The sequence below is a fragment of the Rhinoderma darwinii genome, chromosome 4 (genome assembly GCF_050947455.1).
Source record: "Rhinoderma darwinii isolate aRhiDar2 chromosome 4, aRhiDar2.hap1, whole genome shotgun sequence".
Classification (NCBI taxonomy): domain Eukaryota; kingdom Metazoa; phylum Chordata; class Amphibia; order Anura; family Rhinodermatidae; genus Rhinoderma; species Rhinoderma darwinii.
In genome coordinates this window covers 240565851-240585824 of record NC_134690.1, presented here as the reverse complement: position 1 = coordinate 240585824, position 19974 = coordinate 240565851, and positions in this window count along the sequence as shown.

Here is a 19974-nt window from a genome sequence, read left to right as displayed (position 1 = left end):
GATATCTTGAATATGGTGAAATAGTGGAAATATTATTTAATAGATGCAATGGTGAAAATGTTATTGAATTGATGTTATAGAATAGATGCGCTTCTGACCAAACACCAATATTGGTAACATAAAACTTAGGAATTAGGGCTCATCCAGACGCTCCGGAAGTGGCACGTTTTTTTCAGGCCGGAATTTTGGCTGGAAAAAATGCAGCAGAATACAGTAGCAGCATAGTGGATGAGATTTAAGAAATCTCATCCACATGCTGCTTAATATTTCTGAGCTGAAATTGACCTGCGGTGTGTATTTTCCGGACTGCAGCATGTCAATTCCTGCTGCGGAAAGTGTCCAGAATTTCTGCGTTTTTAAGAGGAGATATCACCATCTCCTAACATTGGGAAAAACGCATCAATTTACGCACCATTTTCTACCGCAAAAACCGCAGGAAATGATGCATTTTTGCCGCAGCGGAAAGCCTTTGACTTTCAACAGAATTGCTGCAGAAATTTTCTGCAGCAATTCCGTTGTGTGTGGACAAGCCCTTATAGTTTACAACTATTATTTTATAACTGACCTTTAGAGAAAAAAATAACAACAGTCCTGGTAAGCTTTGTTATATTGTCTGAAGCCACTCACATCTTGCGATTTTCCATAAGAGTTAATGTTAAAAAAAAATAAATAAAACGTTTATAGTTAGAGACTCGAAACTAGAATAGTTAGAGACTATTTATAGAGAATTTCCTGAAATTCATTTTGGCTCTGATGTTATTGAATCGGCTGTTTACTTAGCTGTGGTCCGAATAAATTTGCAGCGAATCAGAAGTGCCCCGATTGCCCTGTCTGACTCTCTGATGTAGTCTAGGACTGTATTGAAGTTGGATACAGTCATAGAAGACATCAGAGAGTCAACCAGAGCAATTGGGGCACTTGCGATTCCATCTCTAAAATAAAAAAAAATACCACACTCATCTCCCTTGGTCTCCCTGAAGGCCTCCTGAGATGATGTAGTTTTGTCCCATGTGATTCCTGGATGCCAGCTGAGTGTTTTCTTTGTCTTCTCCCCTCTTCCTTTTTCCAATCTATAAAATGGTGTCCTGCAACCGCCATTTTACATATTTGTGCACCGCAAGCTCCAAAAGTTTACGCATTTCGCCAAATCCAAAACTTTTTGGAAATTCAGAACCTAATCCGATTCATTTCGAATCTATTCACTCCTCTATTCATGGTCAATTAAAAAATATTTTAACTTTTAGGTTTATAAAAAGTCAGCAAATATGGATGGCAAAATGAGCAAGCCAGTAAATATCCATGAGACTTTTTTTAAATTCCCCATATCTGCAATTTATTCACTGTATGAAATGTAGATTTTTTTGTGAAGATCCATAATGAGAAACATTCAGCCAATGCCAGATGTTGCTTAAAACATCTGCTGCGGATTTTGGCACAAATTTCTGGCAAATACCCAGCAAATCTGCAGCAAAATCTGTATGGTTCCCACGTAGCGTAAACGCTGCGGAATTTCCGCAACGAAATTCTGTGTGGAAATTCCACAGCATTTAAAGTAGCAGCAAAATTAATGAGATTTAGAAAATGTCATGCCCACGCTGCAGAAAAAAAACGCACAACTGTCGTGCGGAAAGTGTTCTGCAGTGCGTTTTTCAATTCTGCAGCATGTCAAATTATGCGGCGTGTTCTGTGTGGAGATGCTGCTTGTTTGGCCCATAGACTTCAATGGAGAGCAGAAATTCTGCAATGGAGTTATGTTGTTGCGGTTTTTACATAGTTTACGCAACAAAAACGCAGTAAAATCCGCTGGAAATCTGCAGGTTCACATATACTTTTCTATAACCAATGTGTAAATGCTGTAAAAACCGCAACAACATAAATCTGTTGCGGAATTTCTGCTTCCCATTCAAGTCTATGGGCCAAACACGCAGCATCTCCGCACAGAGCACGCAGCACATATTGACATGCTGCAGAATTTAAAAACGCACCGCAAAACACTTTCCACGCAAATTTTGTGCGTTTTTTTTCCGCAGCGGAGGCATGAGACTTTCTAAATCTCATTCACTTTGCTGCTACTGTAAATGCTGCAGAATTTCTGCACAGAATTCTGTTACGGAAATTCCGCAGTGTTTACGCTACGTGGGAACCCGGCCTAACTAAGTGTTACATGCAAATTTTGCTGTGGCTTTCATTCTTTGCATTGCAAAGATCCATAGTGCAAGTTCATGATCAATCTGCAGCAGAAGTGACATGAACTGCCCTGAAATCCGCACAGATTATTTTCTGGTACAAATGGATGGGGTTATTTGTGTTGTTTTATTCTAATTACATTACTCTTTCAAGTAATTTAAACAGTCACTATACGTGGAACACTACGTTTTCATGTCTGGGCTTATAATAGACAGCATTTACTTTATCTGATATGTTGCTTTTTATTTTAAATTGCACGTATTATTGAAAAATGACATTATTGCAATCAGGTTTTTATTTTAGATAAATGTTGATTATTTTACATGTTGATGTTTTTTTCATTTTTTTATGTGAGTATCCACATAAAAAAAATCATGAAATATTCTAGTTTTCACACTGGTCACAAGAACATTCACCATAAGGTGAACCATCCTGCACTCTAGTTCACTTGTCAACTTTAATGTACAGTATATAGAGGCATAAGATAAGGAGAGTCGTCTCAAAGGGGAGTTAATGACAGCTCTGCTGTACTGCTAGAGGTCTAGAGAGGCCAGAATAGTAACACTATATACACACAGATAAGGCTATGTATGCATCTCCCATCACTCCCTGATCTCTGGAGGAGGGGTCTGTACGCCATCATTTCCTGGGGACTGTAATAATATATGACATTTCTCTGTCAATTCACTCCCACTCATCTCAGATGCCATAAAACACACTCATCCTGCTGTACTGTCCTTATAATACAGGAACGATGTGTGTAACTTCAATATGACCGCCCCAGGGAAGCTTTTAAAAATGAAAATTAAATAGCTACAACATTTAAAAAATATATATATACTGGTCCACATACTCATTAATAAGTGCATATGTTGTGCCAATGAAGTTGGAGAAGATATTTGGTGAGCATTGCAACTTTTTTATTAAAAGACACATTGGTGCATTTGGAATTGAATGACTGTTTGAATTTCTTTTTATGCTTACTATGAGCAGATGTACATTTGCGCTACTAATTTGTGACTTTTTTAACCTTTGCCTTTTGATAAATGAGAATAAAAGTACATTTACCGCTTGACTTCACCGACTGTTTTACTTGTTTTCTTTTTTTGAAGTGAGAAGACAAATCTCACCATTTTTTTTAAAATAAATTTGGCGCTATTTTAGCTGTAACGCTTTAACCTGTGCAATTTCTGACACAATCAGCTGTGAACTGAATAAAAAATATAGGCCACTATTTCTCTTCTACACACTTATTACATCTTATTAATGAAATTAAAGATATACATTAGGTTTTCTAAGGCACCAACAAAATTATTAAGACTGTAAAGTAAATCCAAGTTTGTTTATTTGCTTTGTTATTTATTGTATGGACAGGAAAATAGAAACTGCAAATGAAAGAGAAGTAGTGCTATGTGGCGTTATTCTTAGTGTATGTTCACACAGGCATATTTTCAGGCGTTTTTTGGGCCGTGAACGCTCCAAAATCGACTGAAAATACGGGGGCTGAATGCCTCCAAACATCTGCCCATTTCAATGAGAAAAACTGTGTTTCGTTTGTAAGAACGGCGCATAAAAAACATCCCGTAAAAAAGAAGTGCATGTCACTTCGTGAGCCATTTTTGTAACGGTTTTTCATTGTCTCAATAGAAAAACCGCTCCAAAAACGGGCATAAAAAAATTATCAAAAAACGCCTGATGCAAAAAAAATGGCTGAAATCAGAGGCTGTTTTCTCTTGAAAACAGCTCCGTATTTTACAGCCGTTTTTTGTTAAGCATGTGAACATACCCTTATTGTTGTACACCACATCAGAACCCAACAGACCCCATTATTAGTCAATGGGCTTCATCGGATGCCAGTAGTATATGTTATGCAACATATCCAGCACTGCATTGTGGCTATCATAAAAAAAACAGAAGCCACAATGCTGATGTGAACAGAGCCTAACCCAGACAATATTATTTATTTACTTATTAAAGGCGTTTTCTTGGACATTGATGTTGATGGCCTATCCTTAGTATAGGCCATCAATATCAGATTGGTGGGGGTCCAATACCCAGCACCTCAACGATCAGCTGACTGAAGCTCCCCTTCATTGTTTTCAAGGCACAGTGCTGTATATTTTGTGGTGTCTGTGTTTGGTATTGCAGCTCACTTGAATGGTACTGAGTTGCAGAGAGCCACAGTAAAAGGCACAGCTGCTACCAAATGTACAGGGCTGTGCCTGGTAACCAATGAAGGGCATGCCACACTGACCCCTTCACTCAACTGATCGGTGGGGGTTCTGGGAATCAAACCCCTACCGGTCTGATGTTGATGGCCTATTCTAAAGATGGGCCATCAATTTCAAAGTTTCAGAAAATTAAACATCTATGGACAAAATCCTTTCAAAATCCTAATAGGCTATCAATATCAAAGTTTCGGAAAACTCCTTAAGGGCATGCCCACACGTGGCGGATTTCCTCCGCAACTGTCCGCATCAATGCCGCACAGAATCTGCGTTGCAGATTCTGCGGCGGATCTTCCCAAAATGTGCAGTAAATTGATGCGGACTAGCTGCTGCGGACTGCGGGAAAAGTGCTTCCCTTCTCTCTATCAGTGCAGGATAGAGAGAAGGGACAACATTTTCCCTAGTGAAAGTAAACGAATTTCATACTTACCGGCCGTTGTCTTGGTGACGCGTCCCTCTTTCGGCATCCAGCCCGACCTCCCTGGATGACGCGGCAGTCCATGTGACCGCTGCAGCCTGTGATTGGCTGCAGCCGTCACTTAGACTGAACCGTCATCCTGGGAAGCCGGACTGGAGGCAGAAGCAAGGAGTTCTCGGTAAGTATGAACTTCAATTTTTTTGACAGGTTGCTGTATATTTGGATCGGTAGTCACTGTCCAGGGTGCAGAAACAGTTACTGCCAATCACTTAACTCTTTCAGCACCCTGGACAGTGACTATTTACTGACGTCTCCTAGCAACGCTCCCGTAATTACGGGAGCCCCATTGACTTCCTCAGTCTGGCTGTAGACCTAGAAATACATAGGTCCAGCCAGAATGAAGAAATGTCATGTCAAAAAAGCAAGACGCATCCGCAGCACATATAACATTTTCATGACAGCTGCGGACTTCATTGCGGAATTTAGAATCTCCATTGAAGTCAATGGAGAAATTCCGCCATGAGTCCGCAACCAGTCCGCCACAACTCCGCAACAGCCCTAGCATGCTGCGGACACCAAATTCCGCTCCGCAGCCTATGCTCCGCAGCGGAATTTTACGCATCGTCTAAACGAACACTGCTAAATAAAAGTGGAAGTCAATGGACAAACGGCTCCGCTGCGGATTAACGCTGCGGAGTGTCCGCTGCGGAATTCAAGAGGAATTCCGCCACGTGTGGCTTTGCCCTTAAGCTTCTACAGACAAAAAAAAATATTTTAAACTTTCTAACTTTCTTTGCGTAGCTCTGCCTAGGAGATCCTCTTACATAGTGTGAACAAGTCATTAGTTATTTTCCAAAAATAAGATCACATTGTTCAAATTTTCATATTTCCCATTTGCAAGGCATATTTTATATGTTCTGTGTGTCTTCTAATTCGTTTTCTTGTTGCACATGTTTTTTATTGCAATTTTGATCATTGTTACTCAACTATTATTTCAGAACCTGAAAAGGAAGAAGATAAAGTGATAGTGCCTCTACCAACAGGTATTATAGTAATGAACTAATTGCTTATTACCCAGAAGGAATATCTTTTCATTAAATTGGTTTCTTATGTCTGAGAATGTAGATTCAAAATACAATATCAAAAGCATCAAACGCTAAATCAAAATGTATTATGGATGAATACAAATTAAAGGTTAAAAGGCTATGTCAACCTTCACAATTTATTTCTTTTTTTATTCTTGAATATTTTTTTTTATTTTTTGTTTTTGTTTCTACAGCTTCTATTCAAACCTTTGCATCTCCATTGTAAATGACAACAAACAAATTGTTTGTTTGTAGTCTGATCTTGCAGTCTTATTTACTTTTATTTGTCTCCTACTTCTTGCTAACCTACCAATTGTATGGTGACAGTAGGGGACAAATGGGAGAAAGTATAATTGCAGGATCAGATTACGCAGAGATTGTTTCCTGTTACCATGTAGGAGCATAGGCGTGCATAGGAGCTGTAGACACAAAATGCTAGAAAATGTTTGCATTACCAATATTTTCTCCTTGTCAGTAACATATTAATGATTCTATTGTGCGTATGGTCCAAGTGATAAAAGTGCTTGAAGATACTGGCCATCATAGGATATGTGGTCCAGCAGTCCGGGGAAAACAGCATCACACCTGCATCAGGACTGGCGCTGTCTCTGGAAAAATATCATAGTAGTCAGTCCTGAAAATTGGAACTGCTTTGTATTCTCATGATATCTCTATATATTTATGTATGTCATTTCCCTAGGTTCTTAAAACATTTATTCCAATATTAATCACAATTTTATTAAATAGATACATCATAGAATGTACTGTCCTGAGCATCATTAATATCTCCATTTATTAAAGATGTATTTATTATAATTTTACAGTGTATATATATATATATATAAAAGAAAAACTTGCTTAAAAAGTTTGTTCATTACAGTATTCTATATAATTTATGTCTTTCAGAACAAGTAAAGGAGAAAGAAGAGGAAAAAGCTGCTGCACTATTACCGACAGGTACATTTATATTTAATGTGTATCTACAAAATCTATTGATCAATTTTTTTATGATTGCTAATATAATCATTGAGCTTGTATACACATACATTGCAAGTTGTATTTACAATGATTCTCCCCTCGCTTAACTTCCAAATACATTTAAAATATATTTGTTTACAGTACTCGCAAACTCTTGTAAAACTATAAGGAGTTTAACATATTCAGGTTTTTTTGAAGTGTAGACCAGAATTCATTTATAGTGTACCACTGGGCAAAACTGGAAATTCAGCTTTAGGCCACAGCCATTGACGGTTTTACTTGCTCAATACCTCACTGTCCTCTTTTATGGCTTCAGATGTAGCCTGCTCTGGTAAGGGTATGTTTACACAGATCATATTTGCTGCGGGAAAACTCAGCGGGTAATCCGACCCAGATACCGCAGGGAATTCCGGATCATAGTCTACACCAAATAGTGTTTGATTTATTTTTGAATGGATTTGTAGCTGTCGAGAAAAATAGGGGAGAAAAGAGAATCTAATAAAAATTAAAAAAAATGCCCATATTCACCTCTTTGATGCATCCCTGCTTTCCTTGTCTGGTCTGTGTTGAGTTTGTGTCCTGGGATGATGTTGCGTCCCATGTGACCGCTACAGCCTGTGATTTGCTGCAACGGTCACATGGGATGAAACATCATTCCAGGAGGCCAGCAGCACTGAGACTGGATGGAGAGCAGTGAGGCATCGCTATGGGAATGCTATTGGGGATATGTTATGTTTTTATTTTAGACCGTAAATAGTGCTTTTAATTTTCCTACTTACAATTTTTGCTGTGAATTCACAGCTTTTCCACTGCCAATCAAGAGTCAAAGAGAGTTTTAGGACAAGAGTACCTGAATAGAAGACTTGGCAGACACTTGACTTGGTAGAAACTTGACTTGGCAGACGCTAGACTTGGTTGACGCTAGACTTGGCAGATGCTAGACTTGGCAGATGCTAGACTTGGCAGATGCTAGACTTGGCATACAATTGACTTGACTGACACTTGACTTGGCAGATGCTTGACACAGAAGTAGCGTAGTCGTCTGGGCCCATGGGCTGGCACGTGCACCGGACACAGATGGTGAACTTGACTCTGACACTAGACTTCTCACTGGAACTTAAACACAATTACTGGATACGGGATATGAGATACAGGATATGGAAATACAGGATGCAGCTAAGGAACCATTAACAGAACAAACATGAAAAGATACAACAACATTCAGGCAAGGAGGAAGCAGGCAAAGTCCTTTTTAAATTTCAGGGTGCATTGGGATTGGGTAGGGACAATTTTACTGGTGGGCGCGCTAGCCATTTAAGGCCAGGAACGAGTTCGCGTGCGCACCCTCGGGGAAGCAGAGGAGAGCTGCAGCCACGTGTGCCGGTGTCTCCAGGGAGGTAGATATCGGCAAGCTCTGTGTGTTCTGTGGTCGCGGCTGCTGGTGAGTAGGACATTCCGGCGGTCAACGATCACAGGCATAACACCAGGTTTCAATCCCCAATGTATAGTAATTTAACTTAATATAACTCTTTATTTAAAAATAAAATAAAAAATAAACTTGAATTAGGTTATTGCTCATAATATTAATAACAAATAAAGATGATGTCTGTCTAGTCATGTTATCCTTTGCTCGTAGTTCATGTTCTTATGTTCGTTTACTTGGTGGTTATAGTCATTTTACATGTTTTTACTGATTTTATTGCTGTATAGAATATTTAATAGTTAAGAAACACTCACTCTATTTGAAGAATAATGAAACTTTGTTTTCTGTAAATTATATCTCATTTTTTTAGAAGCTGAAAAGGAAAAAGTAGAGGAAGTTTTGGAAAAAGTTCCAGGTACAATTCATTGGCCTTTGTTCTATGCCTAATTCATCATATAGGCATTTTTTATTTTATTTTTACTGATTTTATTACTATATATAATAGTTAACAGATAAGAAGCAGTCTATTTGAAGAATAACAAAATTTTGTTTTTTGTAAATTATATATATATATATATTTTTTTTGTTTAGAAACTGAAAAGGAAAAAGAAGAGAAAGTTTTGGATAAAGTTCTAGGTACAATTCATTGGCCTTTGTTCTATCCCTAATTTATAATATATATTTAAACATATATAAAATAACTATATCATTTTTTCTCCAGAGCATGAAAAAGAAAAAGAAGAGAAAGTAATGGTGCCTGTTGTAGAAACTAAAATAGAAATTGAACATGAAAAACCACTTCCACAAGTTGCAGGTAATATTTTTATTTCACTAATGTTGCAGTAAAAGTGACGTGAAAACTATCTCCGTAGACTAGCTAAATATTTATCGAATAACTGAAACACTTTTAAGAAACCTGAGATACATTTGTGTCCTGTCTTTAGCCTCTTAACGACCAGGCCTTTTTTGGCCTTAAATGACCAAGAATTATTTTCCATTTTTTCGCATTCCAAGAGTCATAACTTTTTATTTTTCCGTCGACATAGCCGTATAAGGTTTTTTTTTTGCAGGACGAGTTGTATTTTTCAATTGCACCATTTTTGGGTACATATAATGTATTGATTAACTTTTACTTTACTTTAGGAGGGAATTGGAAATAAACATCTATTTAAGCATGTTTTTTTGCATTTTTAATTTTTACAGGGGTATTACAGGTGTGTGTTTTTGTCTCAATTGTTCAACTTATTTAAAAATATTTAACAAAGATTTTTGTCTTTCAAAAGTGGAGCACAGTTAAACGGGTTGACCCATTAGGAGACAACTTTCCTTATGCTCTATTAGGCATATAGATGTCAAAGAGAATGGACCCCCGTTTGGGATCCCCCTCTATTAACCAGAGTGCCCCTCGCTTAAGAGTATTCAGCACAACCATGTATTTCATGGTTAACCACTCATTTCAATGATCGCCATGTAACACTAAAATAGTCTGCCTGCCTTGCCTCCTGCAGGTTCCCCCTGTGATAACATCTGATCATTGAGGGTTTCAGTTGCTGGATTCATGGCGGACTGCTTAGCGGACTACTGGTTCTTGTTCATGGCGGACTACTGGTTCTTGTTTAGAAAAATTAATCTCTAAATGGGAATATCCCTTTAAGACATATCCCAACCTCTATTATTATTATTATTATTATTAGCTTAATGTTTATGAACATATCTCTGAGATTGAATATTCATGAATCTGCATCTATACAGTATATCTACTTACTACCTACTGTACTTGTTTTAAGAACCCCCCCCACTATTGCTCTATAGTGTTTCATATTTCTTCATGAAATCCAATCCTCTTTTTAAACATGTAATTTAGGACTATTAAACCTCTAGATCTATATTGATAAGTGTCAAATTATGATTCTTTAATATGGTATACAGTAAAACTTTACCAAAGATCACCTCTTTACCCGTACCGAATTTCCTGTAACAGATTTCCAGTTCTATCATATACTACGCATACTGGACATCTTCTCTGAGAGGACACCACTCTAGAAAAGTATTTCCTAATGCAATATTTTGGGGTCGCCCCAAAGAAGTTTTACTGTATTCTGAAACATCTCCCCAAAGGGACTGAATAGTAATGATGGCGCATTATATAACACAAAAACAAGGAACCATCTTTCTGGATTCCGATTATTGGGAAACTAATACACTGAAATGCGAGAAAAATGCGAGAATAAAACTGAAATGCGAGAAAACATCAGTGACTTTTTGGAAAAAGATTGGTTAAAGATAATCTTAGCAACCCAGACAATTACTTAGGAAAATGCAGATAGATGCTTTTCCAATAGGTGCTTTTCCAAGCTATACATGGGTAATCTCATAGAAATAGCTATCCATGTATCAAGAAACAAGTAGAAATGTACCATTACATAACAATGATACAATTAAAATGTACTCGATATTGAAAGTAGAAATACAATAGGCCATATGAGAAGCTACATAGAATAGATCCAGAAGGAAATATCCCAATAAGTGGACAACAGTCTTCTAAACTATTTTATTGATCCAACTTTTTTTAATCTCCCTAAACTCAAATAATCCATCTTGGATATTCTCAATCTTGTATCGCTTTAAATCAGACATTTCAAATACCAATAGTATGTGAGGACATATTGTTAACCTGTTATATAAATTTGTGCTATAATCAACTTTTTCCCATAATTTTTTTGCCCACACAAAAAGTTATTGGCTGTATTAACATCTAGTACAATCTCCCAATAATTTTTCAACATGCTTAATATATTTTCATGTTACTTCTTTTAGAGACAGAAAAGCAACAAGAGGAAAAACAAATTATTGTGCCACAACCAGAAGGTAATCCATACTGTAAAATGTTACCCTTAAAAATATAAAATTCGAGACACACTAAATTATGAAAAAGTGAAGATAGACATTATTTTATTTGTATTTATTTCCATTGCTATATGTCTTTAACTTTAACATTAGTATTTTATTTGTTTCAAATAAAGATGTGTTCATCTATGATGATCACTATATGGTTATTCTTCATTATTATAGCTATTACATTGTTCTACAAAGTCAATTACAATGGCAGAATATTTAATGGCAGCTCACGAACAGAGCGTTACAACAGTAGACCAGGGCTGCAATAAAAAAACAAGTTACAGTAGGTTGTAGTCTGGCTATTGTGAAGCCAACAGAATGTATGAAATAATACAGAGAAGTATTTTCTTTCAGTGGTTGTAAAAAACAGGGAAATATTATTGAACCAACAGGTATTCCTTGCTTGTATTTTACATACTTATAAATTACTTATTTTATCACCAATTAAACTTGAAGATAGAAACAGGAAACCCCATAAACTACAATAATGAGTTAATCGCTTAAAGGCAATGTAAACCTTTGAAAGGAATATTGTTTAAATAAAAGGGGCAATCAGTGTAATTAGTGCAACTTTATAATTAGTTTTCATGAAAAAATATTTTTTACTTTTTGAGTATCTATACAGAGCAGCTGTATCATTCGCTAAATCCTGACGGGTTCAGTGAAAGCGGGTCCTGCGCGTCTCTATGTGTTCATAACTTAAATGTGATAAATTACAGGTGGATCCTGTGTGTCAGTGTCACGCAGGACCCGCTGACACTGACACAGGTCTTAGCAGAATACAAAGCAGCTGTATCTCAAAAAGTAATTAAAAAAAAAAATAAAAACGAATTCTAAAGTTTCACCATACACACTGATTGACCTTTATATTAAAAAATAAAAATCCCTTTCAAAGATGTATATAGCCTTTAAAATACATTGATTCCGAATCTGTAGGTTTTACCTTTCTACTCACTTGCATTCCCTCACTATCAGCCTATACATTCGACCTTCTTCAGACACGGATTACGTCCGTGGATAAGGATATGCGGCGCTTGCGCCCTTGGTCGCTGTTAGGTAATGGTGCAAGAAGGTCGAATGTATAGACCGAAATGTTAAATCTATTTTTGGTTACTACTTTCCGCTATATGTGAAATAAAAAAATCACTTATTGCATAATTGCATAATACCTTGGAGTGCTGAGTTCCCATTTTTTATACAGTGGCGTGGAAGCCTACTCACGCACCCTTGAAACACGGAGTGCTGCGGGATCAAGAAAGTGCCCTGATAACTGTACTATGACTCTCATTAGACCGATTTAGGCCAAAAGAGTGTCCTTTCGGTCTCTTTTGGGCCGGTATACATTAGTATACTGCAAAAAAAGTATGAAATAGCGTAGTAGACTACGCTATTCCATACAATGAAATAGAGTAAAATAATGTATACGTTAAATGTATACCATTTTTTTTTTAGCTTATTAGTGACTGTTGCCAGTATATGACATCTGTCACAGGCCTCCGTTAAAAACACACGTCGGAAAGGTTTATATATGGACAGTTATCACTGGAGCTTCTCCAGAAGGACATAACTGCAGCCTTGGAGTATACTCTATGGACAGGTTTAGAGTGTATGCCACAAGCTTTCCTTGCGTACACACTAAACGTACGTCACATACATGTTCCACAAATCCTCAAAGTTTTGGATTCCGCTGAATCTAAAACTTTTGGGAAATTCAGACCGAATTCGATTTGTGTAGAATTGATTTGCTTATCTCTATTTATAACAAATGTGTTTAATGGATTATGTGCAACGGCTGCACAGCCTACGTTTAACATATAAGTTAGGATCCTTTCCTGGCATATTAGTTAAACGTAGGCCAAAAACTTGATGTAAATGGGGCCTACGGAAGTGTGCATGAGGCCTTAAGAGGTTTCTGAAAATTTTTCAGCAGAAATCCACAGATGAAACACAGATTTTTGTCGTAGTTCCGCTGGCGGATTAGCTCCATTGAAGTTCAATGGCAATTACCTGCAGATTTTCAGCATGAAATCCACGTGAATAATGAACATGCTGTATAATAAAACATCCACAGCGCAGATTTGTTTCTTAAGCTTTTCGATGGGGTATGAAAACCCAATTCACATGCATTGCCGGCGGAAATGCTGCAAATTCCATATGGATTTAAGTGTGGCATCCACGCGTAAATCTTGACAGAATCTACAATGTATGAACATACCCTAGTAAAGCCTGCAGGTCGGGAATGGGAACGCAGGCTGCTGGAAGGTGAGGAATATATATGGAATATATAAGAACCTTACATATATTTACATGTAAATGTATTTAATTTACATAATGTATAGTGTGTGATAGAAATATTATTTTTTACACCGATTCAAATAAATTTATAAATTATAACATTATTTTTTCAGAACCTGAAAAGGAAAAAGAAGAAGAGAGATTAGTTGTTCCAGTAGAAATAGGTACTTAAGTCGTGCAGACATTTTTACTTTACATCAATTGAAATCTGTGACACATTCTAAACAAAGAGACAATGCAACCTAATGGGTTTGGGGTCCAATGCCCTGTTTTTCTGGAAAAAGGTGGTGAGTTAAGTTCGCAGACTCTACCAATGGTATCTGTTGACATGTATTCCCTTTCCTATACTGATTGTTTCACATCGGAGGGGGAGAACAGCCAGACAACATGGATTCCTCTTGGTGTACAAATAGAAGTTATTTTTATCATTTTTTCACTCTTTGAATTGCAATATGTTGCAAAGCAATTTTGGTAATTGTTACAAATTTTTTTTGTTGATCTTTTTTTGTAACTATAGTTGATTTGATGAAATGTTGCACACGACCGAGTGCCACAGCATCCGAGTGGTACCCATTCACTTTAGTGGGGCAATCGGGTCCTTGAAAACTGACCTGACTCTCCGATCTGTGGAAAGATAGGACATGTCCTATCTTTCCACAGATCACGGACGGGATCTGGCCAGCACACAACGGTCGTGTGCATTAGTCATTAGGGTTCTTCCCACTTGCTTCTTTCATAGCATTACACCATTAGTGTTATCAGTAACTCTAAGGGTATGTGCACACACAAACTCAAAAACGTCTGAAAATAAGTTTCAAGGCAAAACAGTTCCTGATTTTCAGAAGTTTTTTTGAGCAACTCGTGTTTTTCGCTGCGGTTTTTACGGCCGTTTCTTGAGCTGTTTTTCTATGGAGTCAATGAAAAACGGCTCCAAAAACATCCCAAGTAGTGACCTGCACTTCTTTTTTGCAGGCTTTTTTTACACGCCCGTTTTTCAAAACAGGCGCGTAAAAAAACGTCCCGTCGGAACAGAACGCCGTTTTAACCATTGCAATCAATGGTCAGATGTTTGGAGGAGTTCTGCTTCCGATTTTATGGCCGTTTTTCTGCCGTTTACGGCCCAAAAAATGGCCAAAAATAAGCCATGTGAAAAACAACCCTAAGGGTGGCAGACATATCCAAAACTAAATTTGGTAATTTGGCATGTAGTTGCATAAAATATATTCAGTAAAAAACATTTCTGTTTCAGAAATTCAAGTGAATGGGGCTGAGCTGTAATATTAGACCCAGACCATACACAAGAGTAGCGCTGTTTCTGGAAAATAAATAGATCCTTTTTTCTATTCCTGGGCAATCCCCTGAAGGTTCAAAATTGTCTGGACCTTCACAGTGTTTACCCTCAAAATGTTTAACCAAGCGCTGATGAGTTAAACTGTGTTTTAGCTGACGCTTTTTGAGGTATGTTAACCTTTTAGTGACCAGCCTACTTTAGGTTTTAGTGACCAAGCAATTTTTTCAGTTTTTTTTATCATCACATTTCAAAACCAATCACTTTTTAATATTTCTGCAGACATGCCGTGAGAGAGGGCTTGTTTTTGCGGAACAAATTGTATTTTTTATTCGCACCATTTTGGGTACATAATACTTTATTAACTTTTTTGGGGGGCAATGGAATAAATTAAAATTCTTTTTTGCGCCTTAAATTTATGATGTTTACTGTGTTGTATAAATAACATAATAACTTTATTCTGCGGATCGTTACGATTACAGCGATGCCAAATTTATATAGTTTTTTTATTTCACTACTTTTGCACAATGAAAACACTTTATTTTAAAAAGTATTTATTTTTGTGTCACCTTAGTAGGCACATGACCGTAAAAACACCCGTAATTACGGGCCCATAGACTTCTATTGGCCAAGGGTACCTTCCCGTTTGCGTACTTGTAGGTGCCCGGGCTGTTGAAAAATATATAACATGTCCTATTTCAGGCCGTAATTACGGCACGGGCAGACCCATAGAAGTCTATGGGGCTCCCATAATTGCGGGTGGCTACGTGTGTGCAGCCATAATTAGAGAAGCGTTGCTAAGCGACGTCAGGGGATTTCAATTTTTGAATAAAGAGAAGCAGAAAAAATGGCGTCTAAGCGATCATGTGACCCTTTTAAGGATTGTGTCATCATTTCCAGCCCCCCTTTTTTCACGGGTTCGTGAATACGGGTGAAATATGGATGACAACGGACCTGTATTTACGGGAACGGTTCCGTAAATACAGGTTATAAACGTGTGACAAAGGACCTGTATTTACGGCCAGTATTTACGGGAGGGAAAAAATACGGTCGTGTGCATGGGGCCTTAATCTAAGTCATAACATTTTTTATTTTCCTGCCAGCGCAGCTGTACAAGGGCTTATTTTTGTGCGACTTGTAGTTTTTATTGGAACCATTTTGAGGGACATACAATGTTATGATGGCTTTTTATTGCATTTTTTAGAAGGCAGTATGAACAGAAAACAGGAATTCTGCCTTAGTTTTTTATTGAATTTTTACTACGTTCACCATATGGGTTTTATAGTTTGGGTCATTACAGACGCGGCGATACCAATTATGTGTAGCATTTTTTTTTCTTCTTCAGTTTTTTTTGTTCATAATAATGCATTTTTAAAGCGAAAAAATTGGCTTCTCAGTTTTGTTTTTTTACTTGGGATTTTTAATTTCTTTATTATTAACTTTATTAAGCAATTTTTTTACGCCCACTAGGGGACTTCACTATTCGATCGTTTGATCATTTTTTACAATACACTGCAATACTTCTGTTTTGTAGTGTATTATGCCTGTCAGGGTGGGTTCCCACGTAGCGTAGATGCAAAACCAGCAACAGACGGCCAAGTGTCGCGACTTTTGTGGTGTAATCGCAGTGATTACGCCATAAAAATCGCAACTCCGGAGAAAAAACCCAAAACATACTTACCCAGAGGGCCCTCCTTCTGCAGTCTGGCCTTCTGGGATGATGTTTCATCCTATGTGACCGCCAATCACAGGCTGCAGCATCACATGGCCTGCAACGTCATCGTAGGAGGCCGAAGCGGACATCCAAGGAGGAAGTAAGTATGAGCGCCTCCTTCCGCAACGGAAATTCTGTTCGAAATTCCAGACCACATTGTCGTGGGATTTTTTGGACGGAATGTACTGCGGGTTCCAGGTCAGAAAAGCTGCGTACCTGACCAATGGGAACCAGGCCTCAGTGTAAGAGGCCTCAGGCCTCTGGCAGGGCCTAATAAGCATACACTCATGGCAGACCTTGAGGCCTTTGTTAGGCCCCCATCTGCCATGGAATCCATCGGCACCCTGCGTTCTCGTTTCAGGGGTGCTGATGGGGTGACAGAAGGAGCCCTCTCTCTGAAACCATTTAGATGCTAATGACCGTGGCATCTAAGGTGTTAGACGGCCAGGCTTAGAGGTTACTCTGATCCCAGTCATTAGAGCAGGGGCCCTGCTGTCTTTAGACAGCTTGAAACCCACTCTAGCTGGCATAGCACACCCAGTGGCGTGAAAAGGAGGAGCTGTGGCATAAGTACCCTTAATGACCGTCGTAAAAATTTGTATCAGGGGTTATTAAGGGGTTAATAAACATGTTTATTCTTGTGGTTTTAGAATAAGGTCAGTGTTATTCTGTGTTTATTTCTGGTTTACTTTTTAGACATTTATGGTTCTAGTAATTACTAATGGCATTACTAATTTAGCGTATGTTCTACCTAGCGTCAACTTGGGTTGTGTTGTTTGTTAATTATTGAAATTGGTTTCAACCCTTGACAGTCAGGTTAAGAATGTTTGTAACATCTGTATATACTTGAATGCTGAGATGTTTATTTGGCATATGCTTGATGAGTTTGGTCTGGAAAGATGAGTCAGACTTCTCACATCCCTTCCCCTTTCCTATGCATTACTAATAATAGAACTCAGCAGACAGACATAACTAATGTTTGTTTTCTTTCTTTTTTATCAATTATTCAGCTCTGTGCAAAATAGTTAACCCAAAGTTCTGTAAACTTCCATATCTTATAAATGGAAATGTTGTTGAAACCCCAAAGAAACTATAAGATGCCCTGCTGTGTTTTTCTAGTTAAAGTTTTATGAGTTACAGTATAAATATTAATATTTCCTTTAATGTTAAGACCAAAAATCAGATTTTTTTAAATGTCAATAAATTATATGTATATTTATTTTTCAGAGGTCAAAAAAGATGAAGAAAAACCTGATTTGCCAATACTAACAGGTAGACATTGGTCATAGTTTTGTTGGCTAAAATTTATTTATGGGATATTTCCTAATTGCCTATGGTACTGATACGGAGTACATTTCTTGGTACTGTATTTATTGTATTAAATTTGATTTTACCTTAGAGGATTATAATTTGATCATTTTGAGCTGTGAAACAGCCAAGTCCATTCAAGTTAAATGTAGAAATGTTAGTCACGTCACATCGGGTTTTTTGTAGTAGCATTGATAACAAGTGCATTTGACAATCAGAAGATATTGATATTAGACAAGGAGATACTTCAAATTGTTGGAATACAAAAATGTCCTTAATGTGTTTGTACTAAACATACGGGTTTCATTTTCCTATTAGAGGTATTGCATATCTCATAGCACAGGTGACATTCACTATATCACCAACTATTATCTCATCTAAAAGTAACCTTAAAGGGGTTCTCCGGGTTGTTTAAATTGATGGCCTATCCTTAGAATGGGCCATCAATATTGGATCGGCTGGGATCCGCTTATCGGCAGCCCGGCTGATCAGCTGTTTGAAGGGGCCAAAACGCTTGTACGAGCGCAACAGCCTCTTTATTGTTCTTCTTTCTGTTAGTGCTTGCACACACCGATACATTAATAGCAGCCGTGCAAGGTATTGCACCACTGTCCCATTTAAGTGTATGAGACAGTGCTACAATATCTTGCATGGCCGCTACAAATTTTCCGGTTGCGTGCAAGTACGAAAATAAAGAACTATGTAAACAATTAAGTGCCGCATCCCCCGCAGAAAGCTGATCGGCGGGGGTGCCGACTGTTGGACCCCATCCAATATTGATGGCTTATTCTGAGGATAGGCCAACAAAACAACCAGGATAACCCCTTTAACCCCTTCAGGACCAAGCTAATTTTGGCCTTTAGGACCAGCCCCATTTTTTCAAATCTGACATGTGTCACTTTATGTGGTAATAGCTTTAGAATGCTTTTACCTATCCAAGCGATTATGAGATTGTTTTTTCGTGACATATTGAACTTTATGTTAGTGGAAAAATTTGGTCATTGCTTATTTCTGAAAAACACCAAAATTTATAGAAAATTTTAAGAAATTATGATTTTTCTCATTTGAAATGTATCTGCTTGTAAAAGAGATAGTAATATCACACAAAATAGTAACTTATTCACGTATCCCATATATCTACTTTATGTTTGCATCGTTTTTTGGACATCCTTTTATTTTTCTAAGACGTTACAAGGTTGAAAACTTTAGCAGCAATTTCTCACATTTTTAAGAAAATCTCAAAAGGATATATTTTCAGGGACAAGTTCAATTCTTAAGTGGTTTTGAGGGCACTGTATATTAGAAACCATCATAAACACCGCATTTTAAAAACTGCACCCCTCAAAGTAATCAAAACAGCATTCAGAAAGTGTTGTTCCCAGCTTGTGTCACTAGAGACACACACCCCATAAATTGTTAAGCAGTTCTCCAGAGTACAGTTATACCCCATATGTGGTCATAAACTGCTGTTTGGGCACACTGTCAGGCCCAGAAGGAGCGGCATTTGGCTTTTGGAGCACAGCTTTTGCTTGGTAGTAGTTTTGTTTAGTGTTTTACTGGTGTTTCAGTTTATAATGTGGAGGCATATGTAATATGTGCGGAGTACATCAGGGTATATGTAAGCTGGGAAGAGTAAACCAGGTCATATTAGGATGATGTAATAATGGGGTAAATTAATATTAAAATTAATTATCCATGGATAGTGGTGTACGCTTTGTCGACTGAGTAAACTGAGAGCTTGTATTTTGCGTAACAAGCTGTCGTTTTTATTGGTACCATGTTGGGGTACGTGAGACATTTTGATCACTTTTTATTCCATGTTTTTGGAAACAACGTGACCAAAAAAGGAAATTTGCCCATTGTTTTTTATTTTATTTTTTTTACGGTGTTCACCGTGCGGGATAAATAATATGATATTTTCATAGGTTAGGCCGATATGAACGCGGTGATTCCTATTATGTATAGTTTTCTGGGGTTTTTTTTCATTCTTTTCTAATTATAACGACTTGATCAGGGAAACAGGGTGATTTATTGTTTTTATTACATAAAACTTTTATTTTATTTTTTATCTAAAACATTTTTCTTATTTTTTATTTTTACACTTACTAGGGGACTTGAAGATCTCATCCTCTGATCCCCAGTACAATACACT